Here is a 12,462-nt window from a genome sequence, read left to right as displayed (position 1 = left end):
AACACAAGCTTATTAGTTTAGCGTGTTAAACCCATCACATGCTCCGTGCTGAGGGATGCGCCCGTGTGTCTAATATTTTCTCCCCCCGATCCGAGTGGAGAAACAGAAATAAAAGGGCCGGGTGCCCGCGTTTGGGTAGGGCACCCCGCCGCAGCCTCTGCCCCCTGCCCTTGCGCGCAGGGCTTGGGGAGGACGCGCGGCCCGGGGTGGCACAGGCTCCTGCCTCCCTTCGCCTCGGGGCTTTTCACCCCAAGTGCTCTAACTTGGGAAGCCGCCCCCGGCTCGGGAGCCGCAAGTTGAATTGCGATTTTGGAAGGTAACCACCGAAAGAGCCCGCAAACTTCAGCTCAAGTGTGCGCGCTGGCTGCGCGAAGGTCTAACTTGTGCGCCGGCAGCCTCTTGCTCTGGCCAGGGCAGGGGGGAAAGGCTCCACTTTCTGCCTGTCCCCTCTTTTCTTCTCTTTGTGCCCCAGAATTTGGTTCTCTCATTCATTTCCGAGTGAGAAATGTCCTGGTTTTGAGAAGCAGGTAGACGAGCGAGGGTGGGTTTTGGTGGTGGTGGTGTTGGGTTTTGGTGGTTTTGGTGTTGGGTTCTTTTTTTTTTTTTTTCTTTTCATTTTCTCTTTCTCGACAAGCACGTATCCAGTGCCTTTCCCGTTGGGAATTGCCCAGGATTTATCTGGACTGAGTGGATTTTTGCTTCTTTCCTGGATTCGTGGAAAAGATGTCACTTCTGAGCTTGTGTCTTTGCTGATAACACTAGAAACAGTGATGCTTATCGAAATCAGACAGAAATTCCTTATGAAACGCGGCAGGACCAAACTAAAAATTAAAAACACGGGAAATAAATAAATAAATAAATAAGCCACCCAAAGTAGATGGCCATCGAGGAAGCCGGAGTGGCGTGAGTGCAGTCGGCCCCGAATTGCAGGGGGGGGACCCCGCGGGATCGCCCAGCCGCCGCTCCGGGTGCGCGCCCGGCGGCGTGTGCGGGGCTGGGCAGGGCTCGGCTCGGCTCGGCTCGGCTCAGATAACGGGGCCGGCTGCGATCGCGGCGCCGAGCGGGGGGGAAAGCCGGGGAGGAGCCCAGGGGGGGCGAGATAACGGCACGGTTGGGGGCTGAGAGCCTGGGGGGGGGGCGGCTGGGCAGGACGGCGCCCCCTCCCCCCCCGCCCCCCCCCCGGGAATGGAGGGGGGGGGAAAGGAGGGGACCCTATAAGTGGGATAGGGGGGATTTGGGGTTGAGGGGGGGCCGGGGGAGGCAGCCCAGGAATGCGACGGCGCCCCGGGAAGTTGGGTCAGATGATTCCCGGCGCCTGACTCACTTCGCGGCACTTTCACTCGGGAGAAGTGGCGGCGGAGCAGGAGGAGGAGGAGGCGGAGGAGGAGGAGGAGGGAGATGGTGGAGGAGGAGGAGGAGGAGGAGGAGAGGGCAGCGAGCCCCCTTTCCGCCCCGCTCCACACGGGCGCCCCGCGGAGGCGGGGGTGCGCAGGCAGCGGCGCGGGGATGCGCAGGGATGCGCGGAGAGGGGCGGCGGGGTCCCTGCTGCCTGCCCTGCCCTGCTCTGCCCTGCCCCTCTCCTCCTTAGGCCAGTGTATTTTTTTCCCCTGATCCCCCCCTCAAAAAAAAATTAAAATCCCCTGGAAGGAGGGGAAAGGGGGAGGGGGGAAAGTTGGAGCTAATTTACTCCAAAGTTTCAGTAAACAGCTCCCTTTGATTCCTTTGCCATCTCGCTTCCAGTTGCAAAGAAAAGGGAGAAAGTTCAATGCTTTCAGGGCGTCTGAGCCGAGCAGAGCCCGCAGCAGCCGAGCGGCCGCGGTCACAGTGCCCGGAGCCTTTCCCCAAAAGACACTCAGCCTCCTTTAGGGGATGTGGGGAAGGGGGGAAACCCACTTCACTTCCCACTTGCCAAAGAGAAAAACGAGCCCGGCTGCTGCCTTTAGCGAGTGGGAAGCGAGGCTCGCCTTCCCAGCCGGGAGAAGTTTGGAGGCAGCCCGGGGGAGGCTGGCGAGGCAGCGGGGAGGCTGCCTGTCGCGACATTCAGGTGGCGCAAGCTGGAGAGGGCACCTGGGAGCGCTGCCTTGCCTCGGCACCTTGCCGGGGGGGCGAATCCGTTGCGAGCAGATTGCTCGGGAAAGCGGCTTCCTCGGCTGGGAATTAAATGCGCTCCGTCGAAGGAAGCACCTGGAGATAGGTATTAAAAATCGAGGCGCAAAATGCGGGCAGGGCGCAGCGCATCCCCCGCTGCACCTCTCCACGCACCGTGGCGGCCGGAGCGAGCCGTGGCAGGGAGCAGAGGAGGCTGCTCTCCGTAGCAGGGCTGATCTATTCGTTTTATTCGGAGTTTGGAGAGAAGCAGGGAATTTGGAGGTTAGCGCCCGCTTCGTCGTTTGCCACTCGTGACGGTGCTGCGCTCCCTGGGCTCTGCTTATTGCACGCGAGGAAAGTTTTGGGGGAACCTCTGATTGCTGTGAGAAAATACATTCGGTGCCTGGCAAAGCCACGTATGAAAATTTTAAAAAATAAATAAATAAATTTAAAAAATGAGAGAGTTACAAGTTAATTATTGATAACGATACGAAGCCAACTGCCCAAGGTAGGGAAAATAGATGGAAGACCGAGATGCAGGCTCAGGACAGGCTGGTAATATCGCCCAAGAAAAATGTGTGTCTCCCTTTAGAGTGGAAGGCAGGGTGTTGATCCTTTTACAGCAGCCCCACATTCATTCCAAGAAATAGGAAATTCTTCGCCTCCCAACAGTTTTTGGCATCTGCATTATCCCAGTGCTTTTAAGGTGCATTTTCTCCTCTGTGAAAGAGAACTCTTTGTCCTTTTTTCTCCAAGACCATGGCTTCCCAAGGTAGACACTATTTTGTGCCTGTCACATAGAAAGGGAGTGCAGGTTTGCAGTGCTCACAGACAATTGATTGTCTGCCCTAATGTGTTTCATTTACATGTTTATAACGTCAATAGTGCTGGGGTGTCCACTGTACCATTCATTCCAGCATTCCCACAAGGGTGCAATTGTCTGAATGGCCAAGTCAGACACCTTTTTGATTGCTCTTTAGTTGTCTTTTTAGAGTACGGAGAAAAAGGGGAGAAATCTGTGAGGCAGAAACACTAGTTGAAAATATTTCAGAATTAAACGTCACCATTAAAGCAGATGTGAGCATTAGACAAACAAGATATTTTAACTAAGGCTCTGAAGGTGTAAACAAATTCAGAACAGAGGGGATGGTTACTGCACGCTGCATCCAGTCTTGCTCCTTAATTTTTTAAGCTCCTTTCTTTTTTCATGTTTTGTGGTTTTCATTTTCATTTCAGCCTCTGTAAATGCAGCCACCTCCTAACTCTTTGTATGCTTAGCTGTAATTTGCGATTTTTTCCCTGTGTATTTACATATCTCTGTTTATGCCAACAGCGTCAGCTAACCGCTTGGAAAGTCTAGTGAGAGAATATTCAGGCTGCGAGAAGCATAAACTTAAAAAAATAAAAATAAAAATAAAAAAGTAAGATCCAAATATTTCTTGATTAAGCATTTTTAATGAAAAAAGAAAGGACAATGCCTGGACTTCTTGAGGCAGTTTAACTCAAATAGCTGTGTACCAACTTCTCAGGGCTGCGGCTGCCGTCCTCTAGACTGTGAGCTTTCAGCAAAGAGCTCCTAGGAGTTGCAAAGTCCCTCAAAGCTCGGTTTTTAAGGTGTGCTGTGCTGTTTGGATATGCCACGCTCTCCTTCAGCACAGAAGCTGCTTTCTGAGGGAGGCGAGGAACGACTGCCTGCGTTTCCTACCCGAATAACTGAGCCTCGCAGATGCAGGCGGATCTGTGCATGCGTGTGCACCTACCTAGGCGTGCGGGGAGAGAGGCTGTGCGCACACCCAGCACATGCAGGTCCGCCTAAAAATAACGGCTCGCCTTTCAGACGAGCTCCTTTCCCCCTAAAAAATGACGACGGTACAATTAACACGAGTTGACCTGCTCCGTCCACGGGCCAGAAAGGGGAAAGAGCCCCAAGTCCTGGGGAGGTAAAGCGAGAGAAAAGTTTTGTGATTTTTTTTTTTCTTCTTCTTCTTCCTTCCCCTCTCTATAATTTTTGTTGTAATTTTAAAAAATGCCTGTTTGTGGAGAGATTTTTTTTATTTTTATTTTTATTTTTTTGTGCCTACCAGGGAAGACACACACAGTAGATGCACCGTTAGCTGAACCCCTGACACGGCGGTCTTTTGAATGCCTTAGGTATGATTTCACTTTCGCTCACATCAATGCTGACCTGAATGCCTTTCATATCTGATCCGCTGTGTCTCTCCCAGTAAACATCCCCTGAGGGGAGAACAAAGAAAGGAGCTCTTCTTCTTCTTAATCACAATTCAGCCCATTCACCGCCGGCAGGCTACATTTGCATTCTGCAACAGAAAGCCAAGATGAAAAGAAAAAAAAAAGAGAGTGAGAAGAGGGGGGAAAAAGCAGAAGGGTGGAGGCTGAGTAAAATAACTTAGGTGTTTGTAGCTGTTTGTTGGGCTTCCCCTAGTTACAAGCCTTATATAGATCCTGCTCTACCCAGCCTTGGCTCCTCTGACAGGCAGATAGTGTTACAAGATGGCATGCCTGTACTATTCATGGCCACTCGCTCTAACACTTGAGGTAGAAAGTGTCAGGGAGGGATCAAATTCTACTCCGAGCAGCCTGCTAGAGTTAGGGTCAGGTGTGTGTACTCTCGGCTCTTGACTGCTGCCTATTCTTTTCGTTTAATTACGATTATTGTTTACTCGCCGTGACCTTGGGCAGAGGGGTGGCCGGGGGGGAGAGGCAGGCTGGGCCACCCCCGGAGGGCTGTGGAAAGGGGGGGAAAAGCCGGCTCCCCAAATTAACGGGGTGTCACCTCTTCCCCGGGGAGCTCCGGGTGGGGGGCAGCGGCTGGGGGGGCTCCGGGGCCGTCGTTTTCCTCTCCCCCCCACCCCCGGCTTTGGCCGGCCCGCCCCGTCGGGGAAAAGCAGCGAGCTGCGGCCGGCAAGCGGCCCCGAGGAGGAGGAGGAAGAGCAGGAAGGCGACCTTCGTGGCACTTTCAGTGGCCGGGCTCCCTGGTGGTCACGTCCACGTCCATTTTCCCATCGCCCCCCCCTCCTTTATTTCCCCGGCTGCCCGCTCTCCCCCAGCTCTTCTGGGCTTTTCAGAAGCCACTTGGAAAGAGATGGCGAGGTCTTTGGTCGGAGCCACTTTTTTCGCACCAAGAGAAGGTTTATTTATAACCGGATCCCGCTTACTGAAAAGTATTTAAGCCCTTTCAGGCAGAGCTGTCAAAATTTCCCGTGTTGTTTGCCTCTATTTGCAACATGCAAAAAGTCCTATGCAGTTGCTGGTATCGGAATAGCCGGGGTAGCACAGAAATCTCAAGTGACAAGTTTTCAGCTACACCATCTCCTGCCGACCAAACTGTCATTTTTTTTTTTTCAGAAACCGCTTTTAAGATCCTCACTTTTTTTTTTTTTTCATTTTTATTTTTTTTTTCCCCATCAGCAAATAGATTAAACGTGCTAAAGCAACTTCGGGAGGGAAGAGCAGCTCGAACAATGCGGAGCGGGAGGGATGTCTTATTTTCCTGTAGCTGCTCTGGCAGATCTCACTCAGAAGGAGCACGCTAAGCGAGATGTTACCAGTTGAACAGAAGCATGTGACACAGATTCCTGATTTTTTCCCAGAAGATTTGCAGAATTTACAAAAAGAGATTATCTCTACACCTTCCACCCTCCTAACCACCCCCATGACCCAAGCAGTGGAGGATTTAGGCAGATTTACTTCAGTAAACACCTTTGGACACTTGGGGAAAAGTAGGAGTCTGTTTGCAAAAGCAGGCTTTTGTTAAGTGAGGTGCTGGATAATGCTTTACCCGGCAGCTGTGATATTAACCTCCCCGGCGAGGCTGCAAAGCGCCTTAACTCCTTGCGCGCTGCGCGGCCGCAACCCGCGCAGGTACCGCGCAAGGGGCGCGCAGGCGGGAGGTGCCCGGGGGCAGCATCGCCTCCTGCCTCTGTTCTCCATCCTCCTCCCTCCAGCCTCCTGTTTCTTGCCTCTATCCTGCCTCCTGTCTCCTCACCGGCCCCAGGGCTGCCAGGGCAGGGGGGCACCGCCACCGTCGCCCCCTTTCCCAGCCCTTGGTTCCTCTCTGTTCCGAGCCCTCTGCCCCAAATCTCGGCCGGCCCCCAGCCTCCCCGTGCAGCTCGGAGGCTCTCCCACGCAGCCCGTGGGGTGCTTATTTTATTTTATTCATATTTTTTTTTTTCAGGAGACTAACTTTACAGGTGTTTCTCTTTTTATCTCCAGCACAAGATTGCCTCGTTTCAGGATTTTTGTTGTCGAGGGTTCTTTTTTTTTTTTTCCTTTTTTTTTTTCCCCCCGCCCTTAAAGTGGAGGTGTCGATGTTAGAGCAGCCACAAACGTGTGAGAAAGCAAAGGGTATGAGACGTGACAGAATTAAAGGTGTTTGCTATGCTGTTACCCGTGTGTCAAGCTGCAAGCTCCCTTTGTCGCAGCCTCCCGGAGGTTCGCTGGCGCGGATCCTCTCCCCTCCCAGGCGAGGCAGCAGCTCCCGGCCGGGGGGTCCGGGAGGTGCCCCCGCCGCTGTCGCCTGTCCCCCGCAGCCCCTCGGGGCTCCGACGGGGCGCTCAGCCCCGCACCGCCACCGGGCCAGCACCGCGGCGGCTGGCAGGGAGAGCCGCTTGGCAGGGACGTCATCTGCCAAATCATCCCATAATTACGTTTTATGTTATTTGTATGAATGACCAAGCATGCAGTATTCCTTTTGGAAATCAAAGGAAGGCTTAAAACGCGGGTTTGAATACTTTCAGACCATGGTCAGGTCACAGTTTGGGAGCTGAATTAAACTGATCTCATTTGTGATCTAATTGAGGTTGGCAACAACCTTAGCGGTAGCAATAACACACAAACACACAAATCAAAGAGCAGAATTCAGCAAATCAGATCTTTTGCTCCAATTCTGCCCGCCACTTATTCTCCGGCTGCCAGCGGAGAAGTTAAACTTTGTCCTGCTTCTCGGCGCCGCCGCAAAGCCTTGCATATTTTCGGGGCCGGGGCAGGACACCGGGGCTGCCGAGAGGAGCTGGGGGGGTTGGGATCAGGGGAGAGGACACGAGTGGGGTCTCCAGAGACCCCCCGTCTCCGGGTGTGGGGGGGGGGACACGCGTGGGAGAAGGGAGCGAGGGCCGGGGCGCTGCGGGCAGCAGCGAGGCTCCCTCCCTCCCTCTCTCCTCCCTCCTCCCTCCCTATCTGCGCATCCATCGCTGCGGATTCCAGGAATGCAATTACCAGAGTGGCTGCGAATTGTTGACAAATTTGCCTGGGACCGTCGGGGAGGGAGCTGCGCCGGGGCCGGGGCACGGGGGAGCCCCGACGGGGACGGGGGGGGGCGCTGCGCTGGGGACCGACACCGGGCACGGCCGGGGGACCCCCGGCGGGGCGGGCAGGGGGCTCCCAGAGACCCCCCCCCCCCCGCCTCCAGGAGCCCTTTGCCGGCTCCCCCCAGCCCCGCACAAACCCCGAGGGGCTTCGTGGCCGCCCCCACGGGGGCCGCCCCCTCCCCAGCGCGGCTCCGCTCGGCGCGGCCCCAAACTTGGCTCACGGGAGGGGGGATAATTTAAGGGGGGGGGGATAACGAGGAACGGCCCCTTACCGCCTCCCCCCCCCAGTGAGGGCTTTGAGACGTGTCCTCAGCTCCCCCCCTCCTCCCGGCCGGTGTTTTCCTCGGCTAAAACCTGTTTACTCGCCTCTTTGTTTTTTGACGTGCAATGAGTTTCCATCTCCTGCGAATCTCTAAGAAATAGATAAAGCATTATATATCCCCCCCCCCTCCCCTCCCCGGCCCCCCCGCTCGTATTTTAAAGCAGCGATCCTGACAGCAGTACTATTATTGCACTTTATGTTTTAGTGGATGTTTGCTGTTGCTAGTTACAGCAACACTTATCATAAGACAGCAAGAAAAGAGTAGTCCCTGGTAATTAAAGTAATGAAATATTCATTTACTCTACCTTTTCAGTAGTCTCACAAATTAGGCTGCTACATTTAATGCCTGCACTGCCTCTGTTTTTATTATAATGGCAGCTTTCGCATCTGCAATTAGGACTAATTCTGACAGTTACAATTTCTGAGGGATGGTAAACAGTGAACGAGATGTGCAGCAGTGGTATTACACGTGAAAAGCCCTTGTCTCTTTAACCTTGTTGTTTTTTTTTCTCGCAGAGGTTACCTTTTCCCGATGGTGCAAAATCGACTTGACATAACTGTTCATCAGTTTCAGGGTTTTCCCTGGAGGTATTTGCATCAAATCAGCCCAGTCAAGCTTCAAGTTGAAATTGGCAGGCCAGAAACTGACAGGGTAGGGACTGGGAAAGAGACAGCTAAAGTGCAGGCAGCGAGCTGACAGCAGCGGCGGGCAGGCAGGGGGAGCGGGCTCAGCACCCGGGGCTGCCATGCCCAGACCCCCCCAGACCCCTCCAGACCCCCCAAGACCACCCGACCCCCCCCATGCATCTCTAGGGAGCGAGCATCCCAAGCCTGGCCCAACCATCAGGGTTGGGGATGGGGGGGAAAATATAACCAAGGGCCAGGGAGGGGAAAGGTGTTTGGCAACAAAGAGGTGCTGGGCAGAGGTTGGCACCGCCAGCAAGCCGGGCCGCCCTCCTTGAGGGGGTGGTCGTGCCCTTTAGTTAGGAAGAGAAGTGACTGAGAGGGTCGTTCCTAGCCATGGGAGCGTATTTTGATACGCTCAAAATAAATAAATAATAATAATAATAAAAACAGAGGGATGATCAGCTGCGAAGATAATTACGCGAGAAGCAAAACAAATATTTCCTCAGATATGTTAGTTCATTTCCCCTCTGTTGGGGGGCGCTGAGCGGGATGGGGTAGGAATTAATTTTTAATAGGTTATTGGACAAATCGGGGCTGTTCCCCCCTCCGCCCCTGATGGAATTTCACTTCTTTGCAAATAATTCCAGATCTTGTTCAGTGCATGCAAGGGAGCTGCCTAGCGAGGACCAGGCAACGCTGTCAGACCCGTTCCCTCTTTAAAGGTGAAAAAGAGCAAAACTGCGTTACTTTCCCGGGGAAGAGAGCTGACAATATATATATATATATATATATATATATATATATATATATATATATATATATATATTTCACCCTAAATACATATACGTAGTCTTTACCAGATGATTAAAAATCCCTCTCACTTTTGCTACCAGGCTGGTGCTAAAGTAAGCCTTGCTTTCAAACAGTTTTTCAGCTGTGTGTGTGACAGGCATTGGCTGATCTGCTGATGCCCATTCGACAGGCACTGTTGAGCTAAAGTGGTGTGACGGCACAGTTTTGTTAAGCTGTGAACAAAGGGCTGGAGATGCCTCGCTGGCATCATCCATGTGCATATTGGCCTTGTCACAGTTTTGCTTGATTTAATGCTCTGTTTATTCCTAGATATTAGAACTTAAATTCCAAACAATATGTTTTCGTATACTACACACAAACTTTATTTTAAAGGCTTGTGCTCCCGAGAGCCACAGATCCGTTTGTCTGTCCGATATCCGTGCAGCAAACACTTAAAACGTAGCTCCCAGATAAATAGGTGGCCGGTAGCCTCTTAACTGTTATCCACTTAAAAATGGGATTTCAGTTTTAAAAAGTCTTATAAGGGTAAAAGATTTATTTTTTCTTTGATCATTCGTTGAGAGTTGTTATTTATTTCAACAGTGGATTTTCTCATAAGCTCCCGAGGAGAGGTTGCCCCGTGTGCAGGCAGGGCATGCAGGACGGACTTTCCAAGCACCACATCATCCCGGCGGGGCTGCTGTGATAAAAGGAGCGCCTTCCAAATACCTGTAAGCGTGGTGGGATGACTCCTGGCAGGCAGACATAAAGAAAGCTGGGTTCCGGCAGGTTAGTGGAAGGGAACAGGAAACGGGATAAAGATTAAAATACGTATTCATTAGGTGGCCACGACTTTGCATCTCAGCAGTTCACCAGGAGACAACTTGAGCATGTGGATCTATATTTAGGTCCTGGTTGTCGTCTTGTAGAGGTGCCATAGGCTTTATTCGTAGAAAGTTTTTTCCCCCTTCTCCTTCCTCGTCGTCTCTGTAAACTCTCCTCAGGTTTGCTGCAGGCGTTTGCTCAGAGATTAGCTGGCCAGCTCACATGGCAGAGGTAGCCCTGGGAGGCAGCTCCTGGCTGGGAGGAATGCTCGGTAGGTCGGGGCGTGAAGAGAGAAGGAGCTGCCCAACTGGGGCTGGGGATCAGGTATTTTCCTCTTTGTTTCCTATCAGAGACAAAGTGCTTATGGAAAGGTTTGTGGTGAGACATCAAATCCCAGCAGGAGCACAGATGTTCCCACTTTTACAGGCTTACCAATGAACATTTCAGCTTAAACAAGTTTATGAAATAAAAAGATTTATTTATTTTCCCTTAGTAGATGCAGCATCTTAGTTTGATTGTGTAAAGATTGTATCGCTCCAGCCACTCGGGGTTATTTTGTCCAAGGCACGGTGCTTTACTCGAGGGCTCCAAGTAGGGCTGGGAGAGAGGGGAGGAGGGGGAGGAGGGAGCGTTCAGCAAAATGAAAGTATTCCTTCTCCAAACAGTGCGGTCGAGAGCCTAAATCTGAAATTGAATCTGCTGGACGAAACCTGTACAATTTTTCTACCTGCCCTTAGCCTGCTTCCTTTCAACTATGACAGTTTTACTAACTGAAACGAATGGGCTCGCTTTCCCCTGTACCTTTGCTCAGTGTGCGTTTACATCGAGTACTTCAAACAGAGAACTGGGTGATATATGTAGGGGGACAGCTTGCACAGGAGAAGCCTTAATGGTTAATTTTTGTATAGCTTTATAAATGAAAGGGACTTAAACCTACTGGCAGTATAGATCACAAGACCTTATGTGGTCTATTCTTCTCTAGATGCACAAGAGATTTACGTGCCTAAGTCCCATAAGAGTTAATGGGAGTTACGCATGTAAATCTCTTCCGCAGTGAGATAATAGACCCTTTTATGTATGGATAGTGGGATCCTTACGAAAATCACCTACTGAACAGTAGACTTTCCGTCCTTCCCTCTTGACCAATATTTAGGAAGTGAGCAGGCCAGCAGATGAGACCAGGAACCCCCAGAGATGTCCCCAGACCTCAGCCCCTGGAGGCAGCACCCAACCAAACCCAGGTCCTTCTCGTCCCTCTGGCCGGGTGTCCCTCTTTCTGTCCACTGTGGGTGGCATCACAGGTGTGGAGGTGACAGGATATGACTTCCCCTGTCCTGGCCAACTCCAGGCCTGGGGTCTCGCTCTGCTGATTGCAGAGAAGGCCGGGCTGGGGAGAAGGCGAGAAGACGACATCTCAGAGCTTCTCGGCCTCGACACGTACATAGCTGAGGAGATCTGTATCTGCAGGCCGTGAGTCAGAAGCAGATCTTATCCCCCGCAGTGCAGAGCCGGAGGTGGCTGGTGCCCAGCGCAGGCGCGCTCTGCGCCCTCCCCGCGTGTCCTGGTGCCACCATTGTTCCTGCCCAGCGCCCGCGCGCTCCTCCCGATAGCGATCCGAGCAAGCCGGGCAAGCCGCACGCTTGCCAGCTCTTGGCTCCCAGGCCCGGCTAAGCACAATTCAGAAAACTTGTGCCATTAGGCTATCAGATGAAATCCAAGGGTTTCTACCAGCGGCGGAATGGGAAAAGCCCATTGTTTGTTTATTATCGTATCATCAGCCCCGGCTGATCCGCGGATGCTCAAGGAAAACACACTTCAGTTACAGTTGATTTTCAGATTCCAAAATGGTGCTGCAAAGTCTGTGCATGTCTAATTATATTTTATGCTAGGCTGTGCAATACAAAATGTATGCTGCAGCAATCAGTGAGTTAACAGTATCAATCAATTTGTAAACAGATGAAGTCACTCATTCCCAAACTGGTTTTCCAAAAACAATTACTAAATTACAATAGAAAAAAATTGTACAGTTACTGTATTTGTGTGCTGTGTTACAATCAACATACCAGGGAAACAAAACAATTTAATGCAGAAAAATCATCATTCATCTACATTATAATTGCTTCTTTTTCACATCTACAGGGCGGTTAATTAAAATTGTGATTAAATGCGGTCGCGCTGCCTAAGATGTCTTGCCCAAAACAGGTGGTACAGAATTTAAAAGTAAAAAAAATGTAATTAGCATTGGAAATTGAGAAATTGCCTGTAAGAATCAGTGTTAATTTCAGTCAGTGATGAGGTAATTTATAAATGAATGCAGTGGAGGCTGTGCAAATGCACAATTGCCTTCCTGCCTATTCTTAGCATTCTCAGCATGCAGGTGAAAATGTTTTCAAAATATTGAGGTAATTTGAAAATCAATCCGTGCATTCTGTATCTTTTTTCTCCCATTCGCAGCAAAGGCTGAACAAACGCTGCCGTAGA

General features: G+C 51.5%; 1 protein-coding gene and 1 long non-coding RNA gene across 5 annotated transcripts in view; both read left to right on the top strand.

Moving 5' to 3' along the window:
• ZEB2 (zinc finger E-box binding homeobox 2) overlaps nucleotides 1-12,462 on the top strand; it is a 111,585-nt gene that overhangs the window by 4,741 nt on the left and 94,382 nt on the right. The window lies entirely within an intron of this gene.
• LOC311210935 lies at nucleotides 668-9,071 on the top strand. Its single transcript, XR_014618566.1, has 3 exons — nucleotides 668-968; nucleotides 8,254-8,325; nucleotides 9,012-9,071. It is a non-coding gene; the product is annotated as an uncharacterized lncRNA (long non-coding RNA).

Source organism: Netta rufina, assembly GCF_964035555.1.
Source record: "Netta rufina genome assembly, chromosome: 6".
NCBI lineage: Eukaryota > Metazoa > Chordata > Aves > Anseriformes > Anatidae > Netta > Netta rufina.
This window is presented reverse-complemented; position numbering and strand designations above follow the sequence as displayed.